Source organism: Pelecanus crispus, unplaced genomic scaffold (genome assembly GCF_030463565.1).
Source record: "Pelecanus crispus isolate bPelCri1 unplaced genomic scaffold, bPelCri1.pri SCAFFOLD_41, whole genome shotgun sequence".
Classification (NCBI taxonomy): Eukaryota; Metazoa; Chordata; class Aves; order Pelecaniformes; family Pelecanidae; genus Pelecanus; species Pelecanus crispus.
The window spans coordinates 456197-470101 of record NW_027461476.1 but is presented as its reverse complement, the minus strand read 5'-3'; positions in this window follow the sequence as shown (position 1 = coordinate 470101).

Here is a 13905-nt window from a genome sequence, read left to right as displayed (position 1 = left end):
CCATTTCTCCCATACGATAGGCCTAAGAGCTTAGAGCTGTTGCTGGTCTTCACCTTCCCTTGACACACCGCTTTCACAGGCAAACACACTCTGCCCATCTACCCTGGTTTTGCCTCCCAGCAATCCCAACACACATTCTCAGGCTCAAACTCACTCTCACTCCCGGCACACAACACCTCCCAAAGTGCAAACGTCCAAGCATTTTCTGCCGCATGCTACATCTAAGGGCTTAGAGCTGTTGCTGGCCCTCACCCTTCCCTTGACACCCGCTTTCACAGGCAAACACACTCTGCCCATCTGCCTTTGCCTCAACTCCCAGCACTCCCAACACACTTTCTCAGGCTCACTCTCACTCTCACTCCCGGCACAGACCACCTCCCAAAGTGCAAACCTCCAAGCCATTTCTCCCACACGATAGGCCTAAGTGCTTAGAGCTGTTGCTGGTCCTCACCTTCCCTTGACACCGCTTTCACAGCCAAACACACTCTGCCCATCTGCCTTTGCCTTGCCTCCCAGCACTCCCAGAACACTCTCACTACCGGCACAGACCACCTCCCAAAGTGCAAACCCCCAAGCGATATCTGACAAACGCTAAATCTAAGGGCTTAGAGCTGTTGCTGGTCCTCACCTTCCCTTGACACCGCTTTCACAGCCAAACGCACTCTGCCCATCTACCCTGGCTTTGCCTCCCACCACTCCCAAAACACATTCTCAGGTTGAATCTCACTCTCACTTCCGGCACAGACCACCTCCCACAGTGCAAACGTCCAAGCCATTTCTCCCATACGATAGGCCTAAGGGCTTAGAGCTGTTGCTGGTCCTCACCTTCCCTTGACACCGCTTTCACAGCCAAACACACTCTGGCCATCTGCGCTGCCCTTGCCTCCCAGTACTCCCAACACACGTTCTCAAGCACACTCACGCTCTCACTCTCACTCCCAGCACAGACCACCTCCCAAAGCCAAAACACCCAAGCGATTTCTGCCACATGCTACATCTAAGGGCTTAGAGCTGTTGCTGGTCCTCACCTTCCCTTGACACCGCTTTCACAGCCAAACGCACTCTGGCCATCAGCGCTGCCCTTGCCTCCCAGCACTCCCAACACACATTCTCAAGTTCAATCTCTCTCTCACTCCTGGCACAGACCACCTCCCAAAGTGCAAACACCCAACCGATTTCTGACATACGCTACATCTAAGGGCTTAGAGCTGTGGCTGGTCCTCACCTTCCCTTGACACCCGCTTTCACAGCCAAACGCACTCTGCCCATCTGCACTGCCCTTGCCTCCCAGCACTCCCAACACACATTCTCAGGCACGCTCACGCTCTCACTCTGACTCCCAGCACAGACCACCTCCCAAAGTGAAAATACCCAAGACATTTCTGACACACGCTACATCTACGGGCTTAGAGCTGTGACTGGTCCTCACCTTCCCTTCACACCGCTTTCACAGACAAACACACTCTGCCCATCTGCCTTTGCCTTCCCTCCCAGCACTCCCAACACACTCTCACTACCGGCACAGACCGCCTCCCAAAATGCCAACACCCAAGCGATTTCTGACACACGCTCCATCTAAGGGCTTAGAGCTGTTGCTGGTCCTCACCTTCCCTTGACACCCGCTTTCACAGCCAAACACACTCTGCCCATCTACCCTGGCTTTGCCTCCCAGCACTCCCAACACACATTGTCAGGCTCAATCTCACTCTCACTCCCAGCACAGACCACCTCCCAAAGTGAAAATACCCAAGGCATTTCTCCCATACGATAGGCCTAAGGGCTTAGAGCTGTTGCTGGTCCTCACCTTCCCTTGACACCGCTTTCACAGCCAAACACACGCTGCCCATCTACCCTGGCTTTGCCTCCCAGCACTCCCAAAACACATTCTCAGGTTGAATCTCACTATCACTGCCGGCACAGACCACTATCCAAAGAGCAAATACCCAAGCGATTTCTGACACACGCTACATCTAAGGGCTTAGAGCTGTTGCTGCTCCTCACCTTCCCTTGACACCCGCTTTCACAGACAAACACACTCTGGCCATCTGCCTTTGCCTTCCCTCCCAGCACTCCCAACACACTCTCACTACCGGCACAGACCACCTCCCAAAATGCCACCACCAAACCGATTTCTGACACACGCTACATCTAAGTGCTTAGAGCTGTTGCTGGTCCTCACCTTCCCTTGACACCGCTTTCACAGCCAAACGCACTCTGCCCATCTGCACTGCCCTTGCCTCCCAGCACTCCCAACACACATTCTCAGGTTGAATCTCATTCTCACTCCCGGCACAGACCACCTCCCAAAGTGAAAATACCCAAGCGATTTCTGACACACGCTACATCTAAGGGCTTAGAGCTGTTGCTGGTCTTCACCTTCCTTTGACACGCTTTCACAGCCAAACACACTCTGGCCATCAGCGCTGCCCTTGCCTCACAGCACTCCCAACACACATTCTCAAGTTCAATCTCTCTCTCACTCCCGGAACAGACCACCTCCCAAAGTGCAAACACCCAACCGATTTCTGACATACGCTACATCTAAGGGCTTAGAGCTGTGGCTGGTCCTAACCTTCCCTTGACACCGCTTTCACGGCCAAACACACTCTGGCCATCTACGCTGGTTTTGCCTCCCAGCACTCCCAAAACACATTCTCAGGTTGAATCTCACTATCACTGCAGGCACAGACCACTTCCCAAAGAGCAAATACCCAAGCGATTTCTGGCACACGCTACATCTAAGGCCTTAGAGCTGTTGCTGGTCCTCACCTTCCCTTGACACCGCTTTCACACACAAACACACTCTGGCCATCTGCCTTTGCCTTCCCTCCCAGCACTCCCAACACACTCTCACTACCGGCACAGACCACCTCCCAAAATGCCAACACCCAAGCGATTTCTGACACACGCTCCATCTAAGGGCTTAGAGCTGTTGCTGGTCTTCACCTTCCCTTGACACCGCTTTCACAGCCAAACACACTCTGCCCATCTACCCTGGCTTTGCCTCCCAGCACTCCCAACACACATTGTCAGGCTCAATCTCACTCTCACTCACGGCACAGACCACCTCCCAAAGTGAAAATACCCAAGGCATTTCTCCCATACGATAGGCCTAAGGCCTTAGAGCTGTTGCTGGTCCTCACCTTCCCTTGACACCGCTTTCACAGCCAAACACACGCTGCCCATCTACCCTGGCTTTGCCTCCCAGCACTCCCAACACACATTCTCAGGTTGAATCTCATTCTCACTCCCGGCACAGACCACCTCCCAAAGTGAAAATACCCAAGCGATTTCTGACACACGCTACATCTAAGGGCTTAGAGCTGTTGCTGGTCTTCACCTTCCCTTGACACCGCTTTCACAGACAAACACACTCTGGCCATCTACGCTGGTTTTGCCTCCCAGCACTCCCAAAACACATTCTCAGGTTGAATCTCACTATCACTGCCGGCACAGACCACTTCCCAAAGAGCAAATACCCAAGCGATTTCTGACACACGCTACATCTAAGGCCTTAGAGCTGTTGCTGGTCCTCACCTTCCCTTGACACCGCTTTCACAGACAAACACACTCTGGCCATCTGCCTTTGCCTTCCCTCCCAGCACTCCCAACACACTCTCACTACCGGCACAGAACACCTCCCAAAATGCCACCACCAAACCGATTTCTGACACACGCTACATCTAAGGGCTTAGAGCTGTTGCTGGTCCTCACCTTCCCTTGACACCGCTTTCACAGCCAAACGCACTCTGCCCATCTGCACTGCCCTTGCCTCCCAGCACTCCCAACACACATTCTCAGGCACGCTCACGCTCTCACTCTGACTACCAGCACAGACCACCTCCCAAAGTGAAAATACCCAAGCCATTTCTGACACACGCTACATCTACGGGCTTAGAGCTGTGACTGGTCCTCACCTTCCCTTGACACCGCTTTCACAGACAAACACACTCTGCCCATCTGCCTTTGCCTTCCCTCCCAGCACTCCCAACACACTCTCACTACCGGCACAGACCACCTCCCAAAATGCCACCACCAAACCGATTTCTGACACACGCTACATCTAAGGGCTTAGAGCTGTTGCTGGTCCTCACCTTCCCTTGACACCGCTTTCACAGCCAAACGCACTCTGCCCATCTGCGCTGCCCTTGCCTCCCAGCACTCCCAACACACATTCTCAGTCTCACTATCACTCTCACTCCCGGCACACACCACCTCCCAAAGTGCAAACGTCCAAGCCATTTCTCCCCTACGATAGGCCTAAGGGCTTAGAGCTGTTGCTGGTCCTCACCTTCCCTTGACACTGCTTTCACAGCCAAACACACTCTGGCCATCTGCGCTGCCCTTGCCTCACAGCACTCCCAACACACATTCTCAGTCTCACTATCACTCTCTCTCCCGGCACACACCACCTCCCAAAGTGCAAACGTCCAAGCCATTTCTCCCCTACGATAGGCCTAAGGGCTTAGAGCTGTTGCTGGTCCTCACCTTCCCTTGACACTGCTTTCACAGACAAACACACTCTGGCCATCTGCGCTGCCCTTGCCTCACAGCACTCCCAAAACACATTCTCAGGCTCACTCTCTCTCTCACTCCCGGCACAGACCACCTCCCAAAGTGCAAACACCCAACCGATTTCTGACACACGCTACATCAAAGAGCTTAGAGCTGTTGCTGGTCCTCACCTTCCCTTGACACCGCTTTCACAGCCAAACACACTCTGCCCATCTACGCTGGTTTTGCCTCCCAGCACTCCCAAAACACATTCTCAGGTGGAATCTCACTATCACTGCCGGCACAGACCACTTCCCAAAGAGCAAATACCCAAGCGATTTCTGGCACACGCTACATCTAAGGCCTTAGAGCTGTTGCTGGTCCTCACCTTCCCTTGACACCGCTTTCACAGACAAACACACTCTGGCCATCTGCCTTTGCCTTCCCTCCCAGCACTCCCAACACACTCTCACTACCGGCACAGACCACCTCCCAAAATGCCAACACCCAAGCGATTTCTGACACACGCTACATCTAAGGGTTTAGAGCTGTTGCTGGTCTTCACCTTCCCTTGCCACCGCTTTCACAGCCAAACACACTCTGCCCATCTACCCTGGGTTTGCCTCCCAGCACTCCCAACACACATTCTCAGGCTCAATCTCACTCTCACTCACGGCACAGACCACCTCCCAAAGTGAAAATACCCAAGCGATTTCTGACACACGCTACATCTAAGGGCTTAGAGCTGTTGCTGGTCTTCACCTTCCCTTGACACCGCTTTCACAGCCAAACACACTCTGGCCATCTACGCTGGTTTTGCCTCCCAGCACTCCCAAAACACATTCTCAGGTGGAATCTCACTATCACTGCCGGCACAGACCACTTCCCAAAGAGCAAATACCCAAGCGATTTCTGGCACACGCTACATCTAAGGCCTTAGAGCTATTGCTGCTCCTCACCTTCCCTTGACACCGCTTTCACAGACAAACACACTCTGGCCATCTGCCTTTGCCTTCCCTCCCAGCACTCCCAACACATTCTCACTCCCGCACAGACCACCTCCCAAAATGCCACCACCAAACCGATTTCTGACACACGCTACATCTAAGAGCTTAGAGCTGTTGCTGGTCCTCACCTTCCCTTGACACCGCTTTCACAGCCAAACGCACTCTGCCCATCTGCATTGCCCTTGCCTCCCAGCACTCCCAACACACATTCTCAGGCACGCTCACGCTCTCACTCTGACTCCCAGCACAGACCACCTCCCAAAGTGAAAATACCCAAGCCATTTCTGACACACGCTACATCTACGGGCTTAGAGCTGTGACTGGTCCTCCCCTTCCCTTGACACCGCTTTCACAGCCAAACGCACTCTGCCCATCTGCGCTGCCCTTGCCTCCCAGCACTCCCAACACACATTCTCAGGCTCAATCTCACTCTCACTCCCGGCACACACCACCTCCCAAAGTGCCAACGTCCAAGCCATTTCTCCCATACGATAGGCCTAAGGGCTTAGAGCTGTTGCTGGTCCTCACCTTCCCTTGACACTGCTTTCACAGACAAACACACTCTGGCCATCTGCGCTGCCCTTGCCTCACAGCACTCCCAACACACATTCTCAGGCTCACTCTCACTCTCACTCCCGGCACAGACCACCTCCCAAAGTGCAAACACGCAAGCGATTTCTGACACACGCTACATCAAAGAGCTTAGAGCTGTTGCTGGTCCTCACCTTCCCTTGACACCGCTTTCACAGGCAAACACACTCTGCCCATCTACCCTGGTTTTGCCTCCCAGCACTCCCAACACACATTCTCAGGCTCAATCTCACTCTCACTCCCGGCACACAACACCTCCCAAAGTGCAAACGTCCAAGCATTTTCTGCCGCATGCTACATCTAAGGGCTTAGAGCTGTTGCTGCTCCTCACCTTCCCTTGACACCGCTTTCACAGGCAAACACAATCTGCCCATCTGCCTTTGCCTCAACTCCCAGCACTCCCAACACACATTCTCAGGCTCACTCTCACTCTCACTCCCGGCACAGACCACCTCCCAAAGTGCAAACCTCCAAGCCATTTCTCCCACATGATAGGCCTAAGTGCTTAGAGCTGTTGCTGGTCCTCACCTTCCCTTGACACCGCTTTCACAGACAAACACACTCTGCCCATCAGCCTTTGCCTTGCCTCCCAGCACTCCCAAAACACTCTCACTACCGCCACAGACCACCTCCCAAAGTGCAAACCGCCAAGCGATATCTGACAAACGCTAAATCTAAGGGCTTAGAGCTGTTGCTGGTCCTCACCTTCCCTTGACACCGCTTTCACAGCCAAACACACGCTGCCCATCTACCCTGGCTTTGCCTCCCAGCACTCACAACACACATTCTCAGGTTGAATCTCATTCTCACTCCCGGAACAGACCACCTCCCAAAGTGAAAATACCCAAGCGATTTCTGACACACGCTAGATCTAAGGGCTTAGAGCTGTTGCTGCTCCTCACCTTCCCTTGACACCGCTTTCACAGCCAAACGCACTCTGGCCATCCACCTTTGCCTTGCCTCCCAGCACTCCCAACACACATTCTCAGGCTCACTCTCACTCTCACTCCCGGCACAGACCACCTCCCAAAGTGAAAACGTCCATGCCATTTCTTCCCTACGATAGGCGTAAGGGCTTAGAGCTGTTGCTGGTCCTCACCTTCCCTTGACACCGCTTTCACAGACAAACACACTCTGCCCATCTGCCTTTGCCTTGCCTCCCAGCACTCCCAAATCACTCTCACTCCCGGCACACACCACCTCCCAAAGTCAAAACACCCAAGCGATTTCTGCCGCATGCTACATCTAAGGGCTTAGAGCTGTTGCTGCTCCTCACCTTCCCTTGACACCGCTTTCACAGCCAAACGCACTCTGGCCATCTACCCTGGCTTTGTCTCCCAGCACTCCCAAAACACATTCTCAGGTTGAATCTCACTCTCACTCCCGGCACAGACCACCTCCCAAAGTGCAAACGTCCAAGCCATTTCTCCCATACGATAGGCCTAAGGGCTTAGAGCTGTTGCTGGTCCTCACCTTCCCTTGACACCGCTTTCACAGACAAACACACTCTGGCCATCCGCCTTTGCCTTGCCTCCCAGCACTCCCAACACACATTCTCAGGTTGAATCTCACTCTCACTTCCGGCACAGACCACCTCCCACAGTGCAAACATCTAAGCCATTTCTCCCACAAGATAAGCCTAAGGGCTTAGAGCTGTTGCTGGTCCTCACCTTCCCTTGACACCGCTTTCACAGCCAAACACACTCTGGCCATCTGCGCTGCCCTTGCCTCCCAGCACTCCCAACACACGTTCTCACGCACACTCACGCTCTCACTCTCACTCCCAGCACAGACCACCTCCCAAAGCCAAAACACCCAAGCGATTTCTGCCACATGCTACATCTAAGGGCTTAGAGCTGTTGCTGGTCCTCACCTTCCCTTGACACGCTTTCACAGCCAAACACACTCTGGCCATCAGCGCTGCCCTTGCCTCACAGCACTCCCAACACACATTCTCAAGTTCAATCTCTCTCTCACTCCCGGAACAGACCACCTCCCAAAGTGCAAACACCCAACCGATTTCTGACATACGCTACATCTAAGGGCTTAGAGCTGTGGCTGGTCCTAACCTTCCCTTGACACCGCTTTCACGGCCAAACACACTCTGGCCATCTACGCTGGTTTTGCCTCCCAGCACTCCCAAAACACATTCTCAGGTTGAATCTCACTATCACTGCAGGCACAGACCACTTCCCAAAGAGCAAATACCCAAGCGATTTCTGGCACACGCTACATCTAAGGCCTTAGAGCTGTTGCTGGTCCTCACCTTCCCTTGACACCGCTTTCACACACAAACACACTCTGGCCATCTGCCTTTGCCTTCCCTCCCAGCACTCCCAACACACTCTCACTACCGGCACAGACCACCTCCCAAAATGCCAACACCCAAGCGATTTCTGACACACGCTCCATCTAAGGGCTTAGAGCTGTTGCTGGTCTTCACCTTCCCTTGACACCGCTTTCACAGCCAAACACACTCTGCCCATCTACCCTGGCTTTGCCTCCCAGCACTCCCAACACACATTGTCAGGCTCAATCTCACTCTCACTCACGGCACAGACCACCTCCCAAAGTGAAAATACCCAAGGCATTTCTCCCATACGATAGGCCTAAGGGCTTAGAGCTGTTGCTGGTCCTCACCTTCCCTTGACACCGCTTTCACAGCCAAACACACGCTGCCCATCTACCCTGGCTTTGCCTCCCAGCACTCCCAACACACATTCTCAGGTTGAATCTCATTCTCACTCCCGGCACAGACCACCTCCCAAAGTGAAAATACCCAAGCGATTTCTGACACACGCTACATCTAAGGGCTTAGAGCTGTTGCTGGTCTTCACCTTCCCTTGACACCGCTTTCACAGACAAACACACTCTGGCCATCTACGCTGGTTTTGCCTCCCAGCACTCCCAAAACACATTCTCAGGTTGAATCTCACTATCACTGCCGGCACAGACCACTTCCCAAAGAGCAAATACCCAAGCGATTTCTGGCACACGCTACATCTAAGGCCTTAGAGCTGTTGCTGGTCCTCACCTTCCCTTGACACCGCTTTCACAGACAAACACACTCTGGCCATCTGCCTTTGCCTTCCCTCCCAGCACTCCCAACACACTCTCACTACCGGCACAGAACACCTCCCAAAATGCCACCACCAAACCGATTTCTGACACACGCTACATCTAAGGGCTTAGAGCTGTTGCTGGTCCTCACCTTCCCTTGACACCGCTTTCACAGCCAAACGCACTCTGCCCATCTGCACTGCCCTTGCCTCCCAGCACTCCCAACACACATTCTCAGGCACGCTCACGCTCTCACTCTGACTCCCAGCACAGACCACCTCCCAAAGTGAAAATACCCAAGCCATTTCTGACACACGCTACATCAAAGAGCTTAGAGCTGTTGCTGGTCCTCACCTTCCCTTGACACCGCTTTCACAGCCAAACACACTCTGCCCATCTACGCTGGTTTTGCCTCCCAGCACTCCCAAAACACATTCTCAGGTTGAATCTCACTATCACTGCCGGCACAGACCACTTCCCAAAGAGCAAATACCCAAGCGATTTCTGGCACACGCTACATCTAAGGCCTTAGAGCTGTTGCTGGTCCTCACCTTCCCTTGACACCGCTTTCACAGACAAACACACTCTGGCCATCTGCCTTTGCCTTCCCTCCCAGCACTCCCAACACACTCTCACTACCGGCACAGACCACCTCCCAAAATGCCAACACCCAAGCGATTTCTGACACACGCTACATCTAAGGGCTTAGAGCTGTTGCTGGTCTTCACCTTCCCTTGACACCGCTTTCACAGCCAAACACACTCTGCCCATCTACCCTGGGTTTGCCTCCCAGCACTCCCAACACACATTCTCAGGCTCAATCTCACTCTCACTCACGGCACAGACCACCTCCCAAAGTGAAAATACCCAAGCGATTTCTGACACACGCTACATCTAAGGGCTTAGAGCTGTTGCTGGTCTTCACCTTCCCTTGACACCGCTTTCACAGCCAAACACACTCTGGCCATCTACGCTGGTTTTGCCTCCCAGCACTCCCAAAACACATTCTCAGGTGGAATCTCACTATCACTGCCGGCACAGACCACTTCCCAAAGAGCAAATACCCAAGCGATTTCTGGCACACGCTACATCTAAGGCCTTAGAGCTATTGCTGCTCCTCACCTTCCCTTGACACCGCTTTCACAGACAAACACACTCTGGCCATCTGCCTTTGCCTTCCCTCCCAGCACTCCCAACACATTCTCACTCCCGGCACAGACCACCTCCCAAAATGCCACCACCAAACCGATTTCTGACACACGCTACATCTAAGAGCTTAGAGCTGTTGCTGGTCCTCACCTTCCCTTGACACCGCTTTCACAGCCAAACGCACTCTGCCCATCTGCACTGCCCTTGCCTCACAGCACTCCCAACACACATTCTCAGGCACGCTCACGCTCTCACTCTGACTCCCAGCACAGACCACCTCCCAAAGTGAAAATACCCAAGCCATTTCTGACACACGCTACATCTACGGGCTTAGAGCTGTGACTGGTCCTCCCCTTCCCTTGACACCGCTTTCACAGCCAAACGCACTCTGCCCATCTGCGCTGCCCTTGCCTCACAGCACTCCCAACACACATTCTCAGGCTCAATCTCACTCTCACTCCCGGCACACACCACCTCCCAAAGTGCCAACGTCCAAGCCATTTCTCCCATACGATAGGCCTAAGGGCTTAGAGCTGTTGCTGGTCCTCACCTTCCCTTGACACTGCTTTCACAGACAAACACACTCTGGCCATCTGCGCTGCCCTTGCCTCACAGCACTCCCAACACACATTCTCAGGCTCACTCTCACTCTCACTCCCAGCACAGACCACCTCCCAAAGTGCAAACACGCAAGCGATTTCTGACACACGCTACATCAAAGAGCTTAGAGCTGTTGCTGGTCCTCACCTTCCCTTGACACCGCTTTCACAGGCAAACACACTCTGCCCATCTACCCTGGTTTTGCCTCCCAGCACTCCCAACACACATTCTCAGGCTCAATCTCACTCTCACTCCCGGCACACAACACCTCCCAAAGTGCAAACGTCCAAGCATTTTCTGCCGCATGCTACATCTAAGGGCTTAGAGCTGTTGCTGCTCCTCACCTTCCCTTGACACCGCTTTCACAGGCAAACACAATCTGCCCATCTGCCTTTGCCTCAACTCCCAGCACTCCCAACACACATTCTCAGGCTCACTCTCACTCTCACTCCCGGCACAGACCACCTCCCAAAGTGCAAACCTCCAAGCCATTTCTCCCACATGATAGGCCTAAGTGCTTAGAGCTGTTGCTGGTCCTCACCTTCCCTTGACACCGCTTTCACAGACAAACACACTCTGCCCATCAGCCTTTGCCTTGCCTCCCAGCACTCCCAAAACACTCTCACTACCGCCACAGACCACCTCCCAAAGTGCAAACCGCCAAGCGATATCTGACAAACGCTAAATCTAAGGGCTTAGAGCTGTTGCTGGTCCTCACCTTCCCTTGACACCGCTTTCACAGCCAAACACACGCTGCCCATCTACCCTGGCTTTGCCTCCCAGCACTCACAACACACATTCTCAGGTTGAATCTCATTCTCACTCCCGGAACAGACCACCTCCCAAAGTGAAAATACCCAAGCGATTTCTGACACACGCTAGATCTAAGGGCTTAGAGCTGTTGCTGCTCCTCACCTTCCCTTGACACCGCTTTCACAGCCAAACGCACTCTGGCCATCCACCTTTGCCTTGCCTCCCAGCACTCCCAACACACATTCTCAGGCTCACTCTCACTCTCACTCCCGGCACAGACCACCTCCCAAAGTGAAAACGTCCATGCCATTTCTTCCCTACGATAGGCGTAAGGGCTTAGAGCTGTTGCTGGTCCTCACCTTCCCTTGACACCGCTTTCACAGACAAACACACTCTGCCCATCTGCCTTTGCCTTGCCTCCCAGCACTCCCAAATCACTCTCACTCCCGGCACACACCACCTCCCAAAGTCAAAACACCCAAGCGATTTCTGCCGCATGCTACATCTAAGGGCTTAGAGCTGTTGCTGCTCCTCACCTTCCCTTGACACCGCTTTCACAGCCAAACGCACTCTGGCCATCTACCCTGGCTTTGTCTCCCAGCACTCCCAAAACACATTCTCAGGTTGAATCTCACTCTCACTCCCGGCACAGACCACCTCCCAAAGTGCAAACGTCCAAGCCATTTCTCCCATACGATAGGCCTAAGGGCTTAGAGCTGTTGCTGGTCCTCACCTTCCCTTGACACCGCTTTCACAGACAAACACACTCTGGCCATCCGCCTTTGCCTTGCCTCCCAGCACTCCCAACACACATTCTCAGGTTGAATCTCACTCTCACTTCCGGCACAGACCACCTCCCACAGTGCAAACATCTAAGCCATTTCTCCCACAAGATAAGCCTAAGGGCTTAGAGCTGTTGCTGGTCCTCACCTTCCCTTGACACCGCTTTCACAGCCAAACACACTCTGGCCATCTGCGCTGCCCTTGCCTCCCAGCACTCCCAACACACGTTCTCACGCACACTCACGCTCTCACTCTCACTCCCAGCACAGACCACCTCCCAAAGCCAAAACACCCAAGCGATTTCTGCCACATGCTACATCTAAGGGCTTAGAGCTGTTGCTGGTCCTCACCTTCCCTTGACACGCTTTCACAGCCAAACACACTCTGGCCATCAGCGCTGCCCTTGCCTCACAGCACTCCCAACACACATTCTCAAGTTCAATCTCTCTCTCACTCCCGGAACAGACCACCTCCCAAAGTGCAAACACCCAACCGATTTCTGACATACGCTACATCTAAGGGCTTAGAGCTGTGGCTGGTCCTAACCTTCCCTTGACACCGCTTTCACGGCCAAACACACTCTGGCCATCTACGCTGGTTTTGCCTCCCAGCACTCCCAAAACACATTCTCAGGTTGAATCTCACTATCACTGCAGGCACAGACCACTTCCCAAAGAGCAAATACCCAAGCGATTTCTGGCACACGCTACATCTAAGGCCTTAGAGCTGTTGCTGGTCCTCACCTTCCCTTGACACCGCTTTCACACACAAACACACTCTGGCCATCTGCCTTTGCCTTCCCTCCCAGCACTCCCAACACACTCTCACTACCGGCACAGACCACCTCCCAAAATGCCAACACCCAAGCGATTTCTGACACACGCTCCATCTAAGGGCTTAGAGCTGTTGCTGGTCTTCACCTTCCCTTGACACCGCTTTCACAGCCAAACACACTCTGCCCATCTACCCTGGCTTTGCCTCCCAGCACTCCCAACACACATTGTCAGGCTCAATCTCACTCTCACTCACGGCACAGACCACCTCCCAAAGTGAAAATACCCAAGGCATTTCTCCCATACGATAGGCCTAAGGGCTTAGAGCTGTTGCTGGTCCTCACCTTCCCTTGACACCGCTTTCACAGCCAAACACACGCTGCCCATCTACCCTGGCTTTGCCTCCCAGCACTCCCAACACACATTCTCAGGTTGAATCTCATTCTCACTCCCGGCACAGACCACCTCCCAAAGTGAAAATACCCAAGCGATTTCTGACACACGCTACATCTAAGGGCTTAGAGCTGTTGCTGGTCTTCACCTTCCCTTGACACCGCTTTCACAGACAAACACACTCTGGCCATCTACGCTGGTTTTGCCTCCCAGCACTCCCAAAACACATTCTCAGGTTGAATCTCACTATCACTGCCGGCACAGACCACTTCCCAAAGAGCAAATACCCAAGCGATTTCTGG